The sequence below is a fragment of the Rhinolophus ferrumequinum genome, chromosome 3 (genome assembly GCF_004115265.2).
Source record: "Rhinolophus ferrumequinum isolate MPI-CBG mRhiFer1 chromosome 3, mRhiFer1_v1.p, whole genome shotgun sequence".
Lineage (NCBI taxonomy): Eukaryota > Metazoa > Chordata > Mammalia > Chiroptera > Rhinolophidae > Rhinolophus > Rhinolophus ferrumequinum.
Genome location: NC_046286.1, coordinates 97,222,088 through 97,236,233, shown reverse-complemented (window position 1 = coordinate 97,236,233; position 14,146 = coordinate 97,222,088). Strand labels below are relative to the sequence as shown.

At 43.2% G+C, this 14,146-nt stretch overlaps 1 protein-coding gene and 1 non-coding gene across 2 annotated transcripts in view; both read right to left on the bottom strand.

Moving 5' to 3' along the window:
• Positions 1 to 14,146, bottom strand: part of SCAF8 (SR-related CTD associated factor 8) — a 193,540-nt gene that overhangs the window by 18,840 nt on the left and 160,554 nt on the right. The gene's annotated exons all lie outside the window — the stretch shown is intronic.
• TRNAV-GAC (transfer RNA valine (anticodon GAC)) lies at positions 1,286 to 1,359 on the bottom strand. The gene has a single exon. It is a non-coding gene; the product is annotated as a tRNA-Val (tRNA).

The following is a 14,146-nucleotide window of genomic DNA, read 5'->3' as shown; positions in this document are numbered from 1 at the left end:
CCTAATTCTAGAACTGTAGGAGCTGCTGGAAGGTCTGTAAGCGCAGGCTAGGTCTAGAATGAATCCCCACCATCCCCCTGTCAAGAAAGAGTGCAGGAGAGCCTGTGGAGTCTGGAAGGCAGGAGACAGGGACATGGACGTGGGGTCCTTTCAATGATCTTCATCTTCAGAGTAGCACCTCCTATGGGATGGCAGGTTACTGCAATCTCCCTCACCAGCATAAAATCGTGATTAAAATTTCTGTTCTTTTAATAAAACTGCCTTCAGACATATCCTAGACACCACATGTGAGGGTGAGGATTTGTGGCAAGCCACTAGACTGCTGTGTGCAGGTATTTTCTCAAGTTCCTGAGTAAAGATTCAAGGATTCAAGTCAATTTATTTGATTAATAAATAGGTCCTATTTATCATACAAATAAAGAAGCAGGAGGAGAGAAGCTAATGATTTGCCCAGCATCACACAGTGACAGAACCAGAATAGAAAATCAGACTCTGGGACACCAGAACCGTTGTGTTTTAACGTCTAAACTTGCTCGTGATTTTGGTTGTTGATTTGCTTTTTCTTACAGAGCCGTAAGCTGTTTTCTGAAGCGTGTGAGCAAAATCCACATAAATTTTAAGACAAAAATTAGGGGGTGCCAAAAAAATGTATACAAGTGGACACTCTGGTCAGCGTGGCTCAAGCAGTAGTTCGCCATAATCAGAAGTGTCTGGACGCTGATGGTAACCACTTTGAGCACCTCTTGTAATTGCAGAAGTCAAATGTGACTTGTATTCATCTTTTGTTATCAGTATATATTATTACAATTTTAATAGTTTTCCTTTCTTAAAATGTGCATACATTTTTTTGGATAAATGCGTATATATATATATATATATATATATATATATCAATGGTATCAAACAACGTCAGCAAAACGACTTCCTCCTTTCTATTGCTAGGGTAGATTCAAAAGAAGGTTTTTTGACTTCTTAGCTTTTTAAATTGTATCTATTTTTAGGTTTTACCATGTTTCAATTAAAATTAGGTGTTACCACTTTGCCTTCAGGAAAAAAAAGTCTCAAAGCTACAGCTAACATAAGAAAAGTAACTAAAGTGAGTGTGTCTTTGGTACTTTAAATACTTAAGTAGAACTTAAAGTATTTAAGTTAAATCTAATAGGTAAATTATAAACGGTAGAGGGAGTATCTACAGTTTTTAAAATTATTAAGAGATACATTAAATATTTTTATTTTTTTACTTTTTATTTTGTTTTTTATTTTTTAAGGAGGGCACAGCTCACAGTGGCCCATGCAGGGATCGAACTGGCAACCTTGGTGTTGTCAGCACCACGCTCTAACCGACTGAGCTAACCAGCCACCCCTATATTAAATATTTTTAAATGAGTGAGATTAAACTTTCAAATCTAGAGACACACAATTGGGTGATAAAGCTCTTAACAGTTAAACACAGGAAGTGATCGCGGTGGAAGTGCAAAGGAGGGGGTGCTCAGGGGAGAAGAGGGGCTGTGATTGGTGGGGGGGGCACACAGACGGGGTGTCTGCTTACAGAATTCACTGGGCCTTCCCCTCGATTTGTGTGGCTTTCCATACCTATGGGGTTTGTTTTTTTCTTTTAAACTAAAGAGATTTACATAAAGAAACCATGGCTTTGAAACAGAGAACTAAGAATACAGTGATCAGTTGTTACTCCCAGGTCCAGTGGGACAACAGGAATGACAATGACAGCCCGGTTCCCTTCACTTGCCTTCCCAAAGGCTGGATTTTGAGGGGCGACGGGGAAGGCGACGGGGCTGTGTCTGTCACGGAGGGGTCGTAGGTAGTATCTGGCTCCTTCTGCCTAAGAATGTGTTCCGAATGGTTTCGATGGCAAATAAATCTATTATCACAACAGATGGAGGTTTTATGAACTTTGGAATTAAATTTTAAAATGTATGATTATCCAAAATGCACACGTTCTTCAGCTCTGTTTCTTGCTTTTAGGTTTTAAGTTCAGAGCAGATCAAAATTTCCTCCCCGAACAGGAATAATCAAGATAAACCCCAGGTAGATTGTACTAAACAACCCAGGGCGGGCACTCCCACTTACTGTAGACTCCCTGGGGTTGGGTCCCCGCCAGCACTGGCAAAGGCCCCTACTGTATCTCCTGGCCTCACTCCTCGGTCGAGGGGAAAAAAAAAAACAACATACTGCAGAGGACACAAGCCGTGGTTATGCCATTCCAGTTCTCCAGAACCTAACTTTGCTCCTTTTTCTGTAGCTGAATCAAATACTTCACCCTTTTCTGTTTATTTGCACAGAGGGCTGTTTAACAGAGGAGCATACCGAGCGAAGGGAAAGCCACAGCCATGTGGGCCAGAGTGGTTTCCAATCACAACAAACACGCCCAAAGAGGGAGGAAGATGGTAAGCGATATATTTCCTTTCCGACATTCTTTAAAATAAATGCACAGCCCTGGAGGAGGCAGCCTGACATGTTTCCACTAGATGAATAAGTGTGGAGAAGCACGGATCTTTGTACACTACCTGCTCTCTGCCCAGGCCCCATTCCAGACCACAGTTTGGCAACTGGGTCCCCAGGGCCTGAGTATCTGGAGACTGTCTACAACGCAGTGGTCTGCACGGCTTGGAAACCAACAAGGCTCCTTTCCCTTCCATTAGCCCCTGGCAGTGGGACATGTAAGAAGATGCTTTCCTTTGTCACATTCTGCAGAGGCCCCCGCATCCTCCGAGCCGAGTCTCAGGCCACTGAGAAATGCTGTGATGGTTTAGAAACCCAGCCACACCAGGCCACAGCTGACAGCAAGCCAAACCTACATTCTGATCTGTCACATTTTGAAGCTACGTATGTCTCTGAAGCGTGCGAGCAAAATCCCCATAAATTTTAAGGCCACCTAGGACTGTTGTGAGTCTAGACTATCATGGGCTGTGTTTTCTTCATCCGCTTCTGTGAGCCCGTCCCTTCTAATGGCTGAATCCACGTGTCACTCACCCTGCATTACTCACTTTGAACAAGACGCAGAAACGCCGAGTACTACGACACGTGACACACGAGGAAGCCTTAAAACATAACCCACGACAAAGAGCTGGATTTTCCCGTTGCTGTCAGAAGGGAGCATAAGAGCATAATCTCTCACGCCCTGTAAAAGGAAAAAACAAAAACAAAAAAAGCTTTTCGCGTTTTCAGCATCCCTGACCCAACACACATCGAACAGTAATGACCTGGCCATAGCAGGGCTCCTGTCAGAGGATTAAACCTTGCAGGTCTATCAAATTCCCATGCTAAACGCCTTCATTTGCTGTTAAAACCATAGCCTGTAAATATGTGGAGCTGAAGGATAAGAAGGACACACAGTAGCTTTATGGGGTAACCTATTGCTATTAGTACTGCCCTCTAGAGTTGTGCCGCGTACAAGCTGTGAGACCACATGTGGCAGCCCTGATTATACTTATAACGGCAGAACATACTCTTTACTTGTGTATTTGCATATTATGTATGTTATAAAAGCAACATGTACAGCACATATTCTATATAAACAGCTCCTTCTATCATACGTCCATGTAAATCCTATTGCTTAGTTAACTTTTCTTATACACTAAGATGAATTATTCAACCTCAATAAGTTAATGACATTTAGTGCCCAAGTGTTAGGATCTCCTGTCCTTTTAATCTGTGAGTATAAACCTACTTGAAAGTCGGACTTAGTTTCATTAGTGTCAACAGTGATCTTTGTTCCCCCCCCACCCCCGCCATTCCACTGGTCACCAAAAGTTGGGGCAGGATTCTAATTCTACCTTATGAATCTCTCTCAAGTCTCTACCCTCTCATGCCTTCTAATATCTCCTCTGGACCATTACTGTAGTTTTTTAACCAGCCTTTCAACATCCAGTGTCCCCCAAAGCAGTCCATGTGTCACATTACAGCCAGAGTTACTTCCTCAAAGGCAGAGAGATTAGATCACTCCTCTGTTTTAGAACCTTTCATGGCTCTATATTCCCCAAGAGACAAAGTTCAGAGAAGTCACTGTGGCATATGACCAGCTTATAGTCCAATCAGCTCATCAGTGTGGGCTAAAATAACTTCTAATACCAACCAACATCCACTCATGCATCCATTCAATGAAAATCCATTGGGTCCTCTTAGGATTCAGGAAGAGTGAAGTTCAGTAAAACCCAGTCCCAAATCTCAGTGTGCAAGCACTTTGGCAGGAGATGGAAATGTCAGTAAACAATCACAGCTGAGCACAGTGACTGCAGTTTGGCCCCACTCTGGTGCAGCAGTATCATATCCACGCATTGCCACGTACCCATTGTCCCTCTATTCCAAGGCTGCTGAATTTTTTGCTCTCCAAAACGCATCAGGTTCTTTGATGCCCGCATATCTATCTATCTCTACTTCATCTCCAGCATTTGGAATGCCCTTCCTCAGTCCTGCCCAGAGAACCTCTATGCATCCTTCTAAACGCTGCCCAATAGACCCACTTATGGAAGGCCTGCCTGGAGACTCTCAGGCGTAATTATTTGCTTCTTTTTTTCGGGCTACCTATTCTTGGGTTTCACCTTCGCTGTATCAGATTCTTATACCGCGCTGCAATCCTGTGTTTAAATGTCTGCGCTTTGTGCTACATAAAGGGCAGCCCCTGTGTTTGAAGGGGTGGTGGCATCCGAGTAGAATGGGAACTTAAAGGTCAGCGGGGGAAAACCAGGCCCCCAGACTGAAGGCACTTAATTCATTAATTAGCCCACAACTCGCTCTAGGTTAAAATCGGTGACTTTCCCAAGAAAAATTAGCGAGCCAAAACCCAAACAATAGAAAAATAGACTAGAGTGTATATACCTACAGATTAACATCTGTACATATATACCCACAAACACTCACAAAGAGAGGTGGGTGACATGGACGTGGACATTTACCACCGCCGTGGCCGCCATCCAGATAAGCCAAGGCGTTGCAGGGAAGATGGAAACTGGCACCGCCGACCCTGGCCAAAGGCGATGCTGGTGGGAAGATGACGGGAAGTGTGGTTTCTACCCCAAAAATTGGGATCCCACAGCTCCTCCTGCTGCCATGACCTTGAGGGTATCCTGTCACTGCTGCCTTTTCCCATAGATACTTGGGGAGAAGCTTCCATGCCTGACCCAGCCCTCATTCACTTCCTAGCACCCCCAGCTCCTTGGCCAAGGCGCAGATTATGGCTTGGCCCTTCCTTGAAAAGGTCTGATACAATCATAGGAAAGGCTCCAGACGACCGGGTGTCATTTCCACGTATTACACTCACTCTAGGAGGTCACAGCGGCCCTGTCTGCAAGGCCTGCAGTTTGGCCAGGTTTTAAGTCCTGACGCCTTCAGGCACACTTCAGTTAAATCAGCCCTTCCTTTCACAAAAGAAAAAGCTGGAATTCCGAGTGGCTTACCCAAAAGATATTCAGTGAGTAAAAGGTATTCTGGTAAGTCATGAAGAAAACCAAAGGCATGTTGTTAAAGGTTGAGAAAAGCACAGCCCAGAGCCTGCACAGCCACGGCCCACGCAAAACAAAATTTGCTCCCTGTTTCTTTTCTTTTCTCCACCCCCCACCCCCCTACCCCTGCCGTTTCTTTTCTTGAATGAAGTAAACAGCACTACTTTCAAATTCCTTATGTAAAATTAACTTGGGAGAAATGAGGAACACAGCCTCATAAAGTCTGGTTAGAAAAAACAAAAGTTCCCAAACTACCCATCTGCCACATCCAACCCCACAGCCTGTCAAGTTGAACAGTGTTTGCCCTGAGGGCAATTTCTCGTCCAGAGACAACCCCGTGAGGGGGTCAGGAAGGATGTAAGTAACCAGGTGCAAGCATCAGCGTAAGTTTCAACTTCCAAAGGAGCACAATCACCATTTCTGTAAACTCTCCCCCTCCAGATAAACAACTAGGTCCCCAGTTACGATGAGTCATGTGCCATGTCCAGAGTGGCCCCAAAGCACACATTCCTCTCAGGGTCCGCGGCAGCCATCTGCATACATCCTAACCTAACCCGGGGCCATTTATAAAATGGCTTATGTTTAACTTCATTCTATTTAATTCCAGTGCTTTCTTCCAATACCCAAGCTGTACGTAATTAAAATCATATTGCAGCAAACGCTGAATGGTATGATAAGTTTTACCATATGTATACAATGGACTAGCTGTAGAACTTGGCATGCCTGCAGTGATCCATTAAGAGGGGCGAGCCTGGCTTATTTTGGAGTATACGTTATATGTTTTGGATCGGGTCTGTTTTTTTACTTCTACTAATGTTGTCCATGACGCTTAATCCTTTCTCAATGGTCGCCATGATGTGTTCCTGCCTTTCCACAATGAACGCCACTGCACCCTGGCTCAAAAGCTGTTTGGCTCACGGAGGAAGGCTCCTTTGAAACATTTCTAGTTTCTGAACCAAAATGAGCTTTCTCGGTCTTGACAAAGGCTGAGCAGATACCATCAAAGCCCCCAAGATCAAGTGGAACTGAATGGAGAAAATGCCGACGGAACCATTGGTCCAAATCCTAAAGGCAGAGGGCACTCCTTGAAGCTTGAAAGATGTAATTTTAGAACAAAAAGAGGAAGTACTGCAATACTGTAGATAATGAAAATATGAAACTTGTGTCCCAAGAGGTAGCCGATAAAATATAAGGAGGTTCAAGAAGGAGTTAGCAAAGGTCATGCTGACAGATCCGCCTTTGAGGAACATTCCTGACCTTCTGAGACAGAGAGAAGGAAAATCGTATCTTTCCACCTTATCAGTGCCCTACTCTACCCACCTTCTCTGCGGCACAAGAAAAAGCCAGCCGAGGCCTTTGTCAAAGGAAGAATTCGAGGTGGGAAGGGCCTCTGGTTTGACTCTCTGGGTCACTGTACTCAGACACGATATAATTTATAGTTAACGTAGCTGGAAAGTTGCAGTTTTGCTTTAAGACATTCTTCAGTATAGATTTCAGAATGAATTGAAGTCTCTCTTCACATGTGACATGAAGAAACACATGTTCTTAATCTGTGGGTTTAAAATTGTTTTAGAATTACATCAATGAGACATATCCTCCAAAGAAGAGTCAGGCCACCCACCATCACACACGGGACCTAAGAGCAGTGAAGGACTCGACTACTTTCCAGCTTAATGTCTTACGACGAGTCAGTTGCTAAAATTCTTTAAAAAGGAACTTTTGTTTGGAGCTTAAAAAAAAAACAAAAAGGAGTTTTCTTTTTTTTTTTTTTTTTAATTTATTGGGGTGACAATTGTTAGCAAAATTACATAGATTTCAGGTGCGCAATTCTGTATCACATCATCCATAAATCACACTGTGTGTTCACCACCCAGAGTCAGCTCCCCCTCCATCACCATACACCTGATCCCCCTCACCCTCATCCCCCACCCCCCAACCCCTTTACCTTCTGGTAACCACCAAATTACGTTCCCCAGATTAATTTTCAAACCCGTGACCAAGAAACTGTGGTACATTTATACAATGGAGTATTATGCAGCCATAAAGAAGAAAGAAATCTTACCACTTGCAACAACATGGATGGATCTAGAGAACATTATGTTAAGTGAAATAAGTCAGACAGAGAAAGATAAGTACCATATGATCTCACTTATTTGCGGATTCTAAAGAAAAGAATAAGTGAATGAACTAATCAGAAACAGTTTGGGAGACAATGAGGAAAAAGGAGTTTTTGAATCCACTGGGTACAGTTTGTTGCTGGAGACAGGGCCTGGCTACGCTGCTTTGAGGGTAGCATGAGGATAGAAGTACCCAGCATCCCCAGGAAAGGGAGTCGGAGAAAGAAATGTCCTCTGGTTCTCCAGCAGATCGAGTTCCCAAACCAGAACTCAAATGCTCGGTTCTCGGTACCAAACAAGAAGGTGCACACACATTAAGATTAGAAAACTGCCAAATGAACCTCACGAATTCATCCCTTAAAATGGGAAGGTATCGTGAAGGGCTTAAACATAGTTTTAAAGACCAACATTTCATCTTTAAAGCTTGGGTACGTGGTACATAATGAAAAACATGCTAAGCTCGCCAGTCAAGTGAAGAAATTAAATAGGAAAAAAGGAGTGTAGGGAGATGCTATAGTAGGAATTACGGCCTAAAATTAGGGGAAAGAAAAATAGGTAATGAGAAGGTATAACTAAATGGAAAGAAGAGTTCCAGACTATAACTAAGACTGGTAAGGACTGTCTGACAACCACGTGGCCTCACCTGTAATTAGCCTCTCACCTGTACTGTGCATCTCCTCACACAACTTCATGAGGCAGGCAGGAAAGGACAGCCTCAGAAGACACTCATATGCCAAGGTCACAAAATTAACAACTAGTGATCTTTTTGACTCAAGTCCTGCGCTCTTTTGCCATTAAAGTACCATGATTTCTGACTCGTTAATTTGAAGGAAAAAGTAGAAAAAAAGTTTTTCCCCTTTTCCCCTTTTCCTACATCTATTATATAAAGTAAATGGTGTCTTTCTCCCCTTGGGAAGATGCAATGAAATCATTAGATGAGAAGTAACTAATTTAGAGGGTTTATCAGATTATTGCTGAAATGATACCAGAAGCCCCCCCTTCTCCAGTTCATTATCTCAGCAGTAATAAAAATAAGGGGGAAATGGTAGGACCTTTCAGGAGGCTAGAGTGAAAAGGCCTTGTTTCATGTTCTGTTTCTTTCACTACAGACAAAATGGAAAAATGCCATATTCCACAAAGACTTTCTTTGGCATCAGGTAGAGTTACTAACCTATTGGAGGAAACCAGATGGAAAGAACAATAGATGCAAAAATGTACTGTACAAAAGAAACAAATATTGCAATCATCACAATCTTGATTCTAAAAATAAAAGCACTGACCCGGGAACCTGAGTGTCCCAGGGCAGCGTGACTCACAGGCTAGGCTGAGTGGTCAGTCTTACCTCTTTTCCATGATTTGTCCCGAATGTTTTTTTCTGAGTTTCTCCTGCTCCGGATAGGATTTTATGTAATGTATGTCACTGATCTATAGATAAAAGCCTATTGGAAACCCATTCCCTATTTATTCAACACATCTCAGGACTTCTTCCTCTTGCCTAACAAAATATATTTTGGATATTTTCTCCCACCCACCAAACATGTGCATTTCTTTAATTTGGCTTCTTGCTTCCACTTAAGCTTGTCGGCCCTGTGCCACCTAGTGGGTAGAATGGGAGAATAGCAGATCTATTTTCTAGCTCCTCTTAATTTAAATAATAAGAGAATAAGTCTTCAATTTAACCAAGAAAACATTAACTTAGAAATAAGAATTACTTGCAGATGATTCCAGAGGGTCTAGTTTCCACAAGCACACATATCTTAACAGATACAGAAGCAAAGGATGCTTTGATCAAAATAACTACTCTGCATTATCCTGAAAGAGTACCCACCATTTTCAAATCCATTATTTCTGCAGGCTGGAAAAACTGTAGGAAACTGAAATTTTCCATTCTCAGGAGATGGTTAGGCTGCGAACTGATAAGAGACCGGGTGAGAAGAGGCTGCTGTGCAGGGAGCCGAGAGCCTAGAGAGGGGAGGCCGTCCCTGGTGCTACGGTAATCCTATTAGGCTGCTCCCAGCACAACGCAATCTGGCCTTGAAGTGAGGAGCTGTAGATGATGAGTGGGCCTTTGATTTTAAGTGTCACTTAGCTGTATAGGTAAAACTCCAATCTCACGCTCAAGGGCTCATACGCATAACCAAACACTGAGCACAAGGGCCCTGGAAGGAGCCCACTTCCCGGACAGCCTGGTGTTCTAGGAGTTACAAAATGCTCCTTGGAGGAAGGGGCCTGGTGCTTCGCCTTATGTGGGCAGAAGCAATTTACTGCTTTCACTAGAGACTCATCCTGTCTAGACTCCAGGATTGGTCTCAAGCGTGAGAGTGAAGAGGGAATCCTCTGTAGCTCCCCCGCCAAGCTAAAGACCTCAGGTTCACTCTCACAGCAATGACAATCAGCCTCAAGACCTCCTTTGGGTAACAAAGGATGTTGACACAGCTGTTTCTTCATTAGCCAAGAAAATTAGATAGAAACCTATCGTGAGCATAGCACACATTGGCTGACACCAGCTCAGTCCTGCTGGAGGACTGATCTAGATGAACACAAATGCCTTGTTGTCTACTTGTTCTATCAATTACTGACAGAGGGATATTAAAATCTCCAACTAAGACCAGAGAGTTATCTATTACTCCCTTAAATTCTGTCAATATGTGCTTCACGTGTTTTAAGCTCTATTACGAGACATATATAGATTTATGATTGTTATGAATGTGTTCCTGGAGAATTAATTGCTCCCTTTAATCTCTGGTAATACTCATCATCCTAAAGTCTGTTTTATGTCATATTAACATGGCCACTCCAGCTTTGTAAAGCATACTGTTTGTATGACTCCATCTTTTTACCTTTGACCTACTTGTATTTATATTTAAAGGCAGCATATCGTTGGGTCTTTCTTTTACTCCAGTCCAACAATCCCTGCCTTTAAATTAGAGTGTTTAGTCCATTTACATTTAATGTTAATAATTGATGTGGTTGGGTATGAGCCTGCTCTTGGATTTGTTTTCTGTTTGTCCCATCTGGGTTTGTTTTTTAAATTCTTCTGATCCTTTCTTACCTTTTTCTGGAATAATAAAATATTTTTTTAGAATTCCATTCTCATTTCCCTTCTACCTTTTTCAGTGCTTCTCTGCATTTTCTTCAGAAGAGCTAATATGACTTTATAAAGAACAAAAATAGAAGTCCTAGCACCCCCTGCCTCAGGATACTCAATCAGCACCCCAAATTATATAACCAGTTACTGAGGAGGCTGAGGACCCTGTCAACTTCCCACCGCCTCCCCCTAGTCCTTATTAGTAGGGAGATACAATTCTCCCCACCTTCTTGAGAGGCATTCCAGTACTATGATTCTGCATACTACAATAATTACAGAAGTTTTTCTTCATAGTAAATGTTTACAGAATCTGAATCCCGGGATCTTCATGGCCTCCATCCTAAGAATGCAAATTCCTGAACTTGTATTTTGTTTCCTCATGCCTCCTCCAGGAACTTACTCTCTACTCACACAGGATCATAATCCAGTCTCTGAAAATATTTAAAAGCAAGCTTCTGGTCTGAGAACTGAATAAATCTAAGGCTTGCAAGGAGCGCCCTCTTGAGGTAGCCTTTATAAAGATGTTGAAAACTTTGCAGGAACAGGTTGTAGCTGTTCTAGCTTCGGAAGCTAAAACAATTAATCAAGAAGATATGTTGGCTAAATTTTGAATGTACATATATCTTCTTATTAGAAATAATTCTAACTCCTAAAAGACAAGATGACATGCAGCAGACAAATAAACACCGTGCCTCACTAAATGCATTCCCTAAATATAAAATAATAAACGCTGGAAATGCACTAATACCCAGAAAGATAAATGTGATTGCAGAGTTCTGGTTTGAGTGGTTAGTTTTAGATATTGTTCCTGATCTGGAAGAAAGGCAAGCTTCCTCCAGAGGGAGAGGTGGTGGGTGTGGGTTTGCGTGGGTCACACAGTGGGCAGGTGAGGTTTCTGAGTTGGAGGGACCAGGGGTGGGACATTGACTGTCACTTCTCAGCCGCATGGCCTTGGGGAAGTGTCTAAGTCCCCCTCAAGCTATCTACAAAATGGGGGTGATGAGAGAACTGATCTCAGAGTGTGTGAAGAGAATCAAGCAGCAGGATACAGCAGGCCCTTAGCCAGGGCCCAGGCCACAGGAAGCGCCTGTTTGTGCTAAGAGTTTTTATTATCTGTGTCTATAGGACTCTCATATGAGGGGCAAGACACCGTCTTCAAAAAATCACCAGGATGGTTCTCTCATCCCTCACTGTTGCACGCTGTCTACTTTAGCTAAGAAAAACATACTTTTTTCTAGGTTTTTCACCATCATTTGGGACACTGTCAGCTAAATTAAAATAATAACAACCATAACCACAAACTTCTTTAAGGTGGTATATGTAGGAAACTCAAGCACGAAGGGTCAGTTAAATCACTCGCCAGAGTTTCACAGTTCAACCAAATATATTGGTGTATTGGAGGCCTGCCTTCCTGGCAAGACGCTGGAGATGTGGAAGGAACATTTTTCTGTTTAGGATTTGTGATGCTCCAATTCCCTCTAACTCCAGGCTGGCATCAGAAGAGGCAATGCATGTCCTTTTGTAAACACCACTGGTCAGCTGCTATTTGTTTTTGTTCGTTTATTTGGTGCTTAGGTCTCTGCCTCTGCCCACATACTCAAATGGCAAACAAAGCTGGGAGACTGGCAGGAAAGTCTGCAAGATTTGAATAGTTTTGGAGAAATGAGAAGGAAAAAGAGGCAGGAAAGTGATGATCTCAGTTTCTAACAGATTAAACAATGAATGCTGGGGAAATTCCCAATATAGAAGCACCCACGTAGGAGAACTCGGATAATGAAGAGAAGGAGAAAGACTGACAGGCCAAACGAGATGGAGCAGCTAGGAGTCTGGAAGGCCCGCGGGACAGCACGGGAACAATTTTGCAAGCAGCCCAGCGTTACGCGGGACAGGCCCCACCCCTAGACAAGGCCCAGGGCCAGGGCTCCACAAGTGCAAGCTGGGGACATCAGGGCACACCGAGCCTTAGGACAAACACTGAGCACTGTCCTAGAGCCTCGATTTTATTTAAAGACTGGAGGAAGTGTAGTAACAGAGTTCAGTAGTTTGGTATTGTATAAACCATGACTCGTGTATTAAAACAAACCTATAGGTTGGAATAGAGTCCAAAGTTTGCACACGTTTTTATGATCACTGAGGAGTTTTGTGATAAAATGAGATATTTTGATGCTGGTGACCGACCACTGCTGTGGCCATGGGCCCCAGATGGGAATTTACTTTTCCTTCTTTGCCATTAAGGTACGTGGATGGGAAAAGGTGAGACGTGCCACTCTAAGGATACTAGGAAAATGTCCCCAGTCCCAGGTGTGGCTTTGTGCAACATCTTTCAGGCTCACTCCGTTGACCATTCAAACTGCCTCTACCATGCAAGATTTTACTTGGGGAACTCGTGTGCATGAAGGATGTGCAGAACCTTCCGGAAGGTTCCAGATGTTGCTCCCCTGATGTCCCTCACTGTAGTGCAGGACACCAACCCCCTGCTCAGTCTGGCTCCCCAGCCTTTAAAGGTGAGAGACTTCAAGGTGTGTCAGGAAAGCAGAGCAGAATGGAGCAGCAGACCCAGGCACAGGCTGTACTTCCTTTCCTGTGAAGGATGAGCTGTGATAGGGACGGTCTGTACGTTCCCACCTTCCTCTTGGGACATAGGAAGGCCTGGGAAGTTCCCAAAGGTGAAAACAGAAGGCACACATTGCTTTTCCAATGGCCTCACCTTGACATCTTTTCAAATCTTGATATACCCTAAATGGCAAAACTTAAAAGGGAAGGTGATAAGCGAGAAGCTTTTAAAATCAGGAACATGTGACTTAAAGCTTGCAATGCTGGCCTTTGTTTTCCTGCAATATCATGGCAAGTGAGAGCTACTTTCATTAAGATTGCCGGTGAAGCTCGTGGAAATGTCTGTGGTCTCATGAGAAGAGACAACAGAGTGTGCGGGCACACGTGTGCCTGTGTGTGTAAGAAAGCGGGTACATATTCTGTAGTTCAAAAGTACCTGCCAGGAAATCTCAAGTGTTTTTCTTTTAACAACATTAGCTGTCACTAATTCCAGCTCACATCCTAGGAAATGTGTAAAGGGGTTATCCCCGTTTTCTGACAAGAAGACAGGCACTGATGATTACTAATGTTAGAGTTCTTCCTGATGCTGTCTGACTCCATCCGCTTACTGAGGTCAGGCACCTGTTTAAAGTCAGTGGAAATCGAATTTGAGAAGTTAAGATTTCAGATCAAGGTCCCTTTCCAATTTATAAGCTTTAAAAAGCAAATGTTTTAAAGTTGAGTGTATATTTTGGTACAGAAAGAATTGGGATCACAGAAAAACATTTGGTCCCCATTTCTCATTTGCCTCTCATGTTCCAAGGTTGTGTTCTCATGACGTGTCTATGTGGACTGGACAAACTAGACAACATGGAGAGGTTAGGGAATGAAAGGGATGGACAACGGCAGAAGCCACCCCGGGGCTGATGGGAACCCCTTCTCCAGGGAAA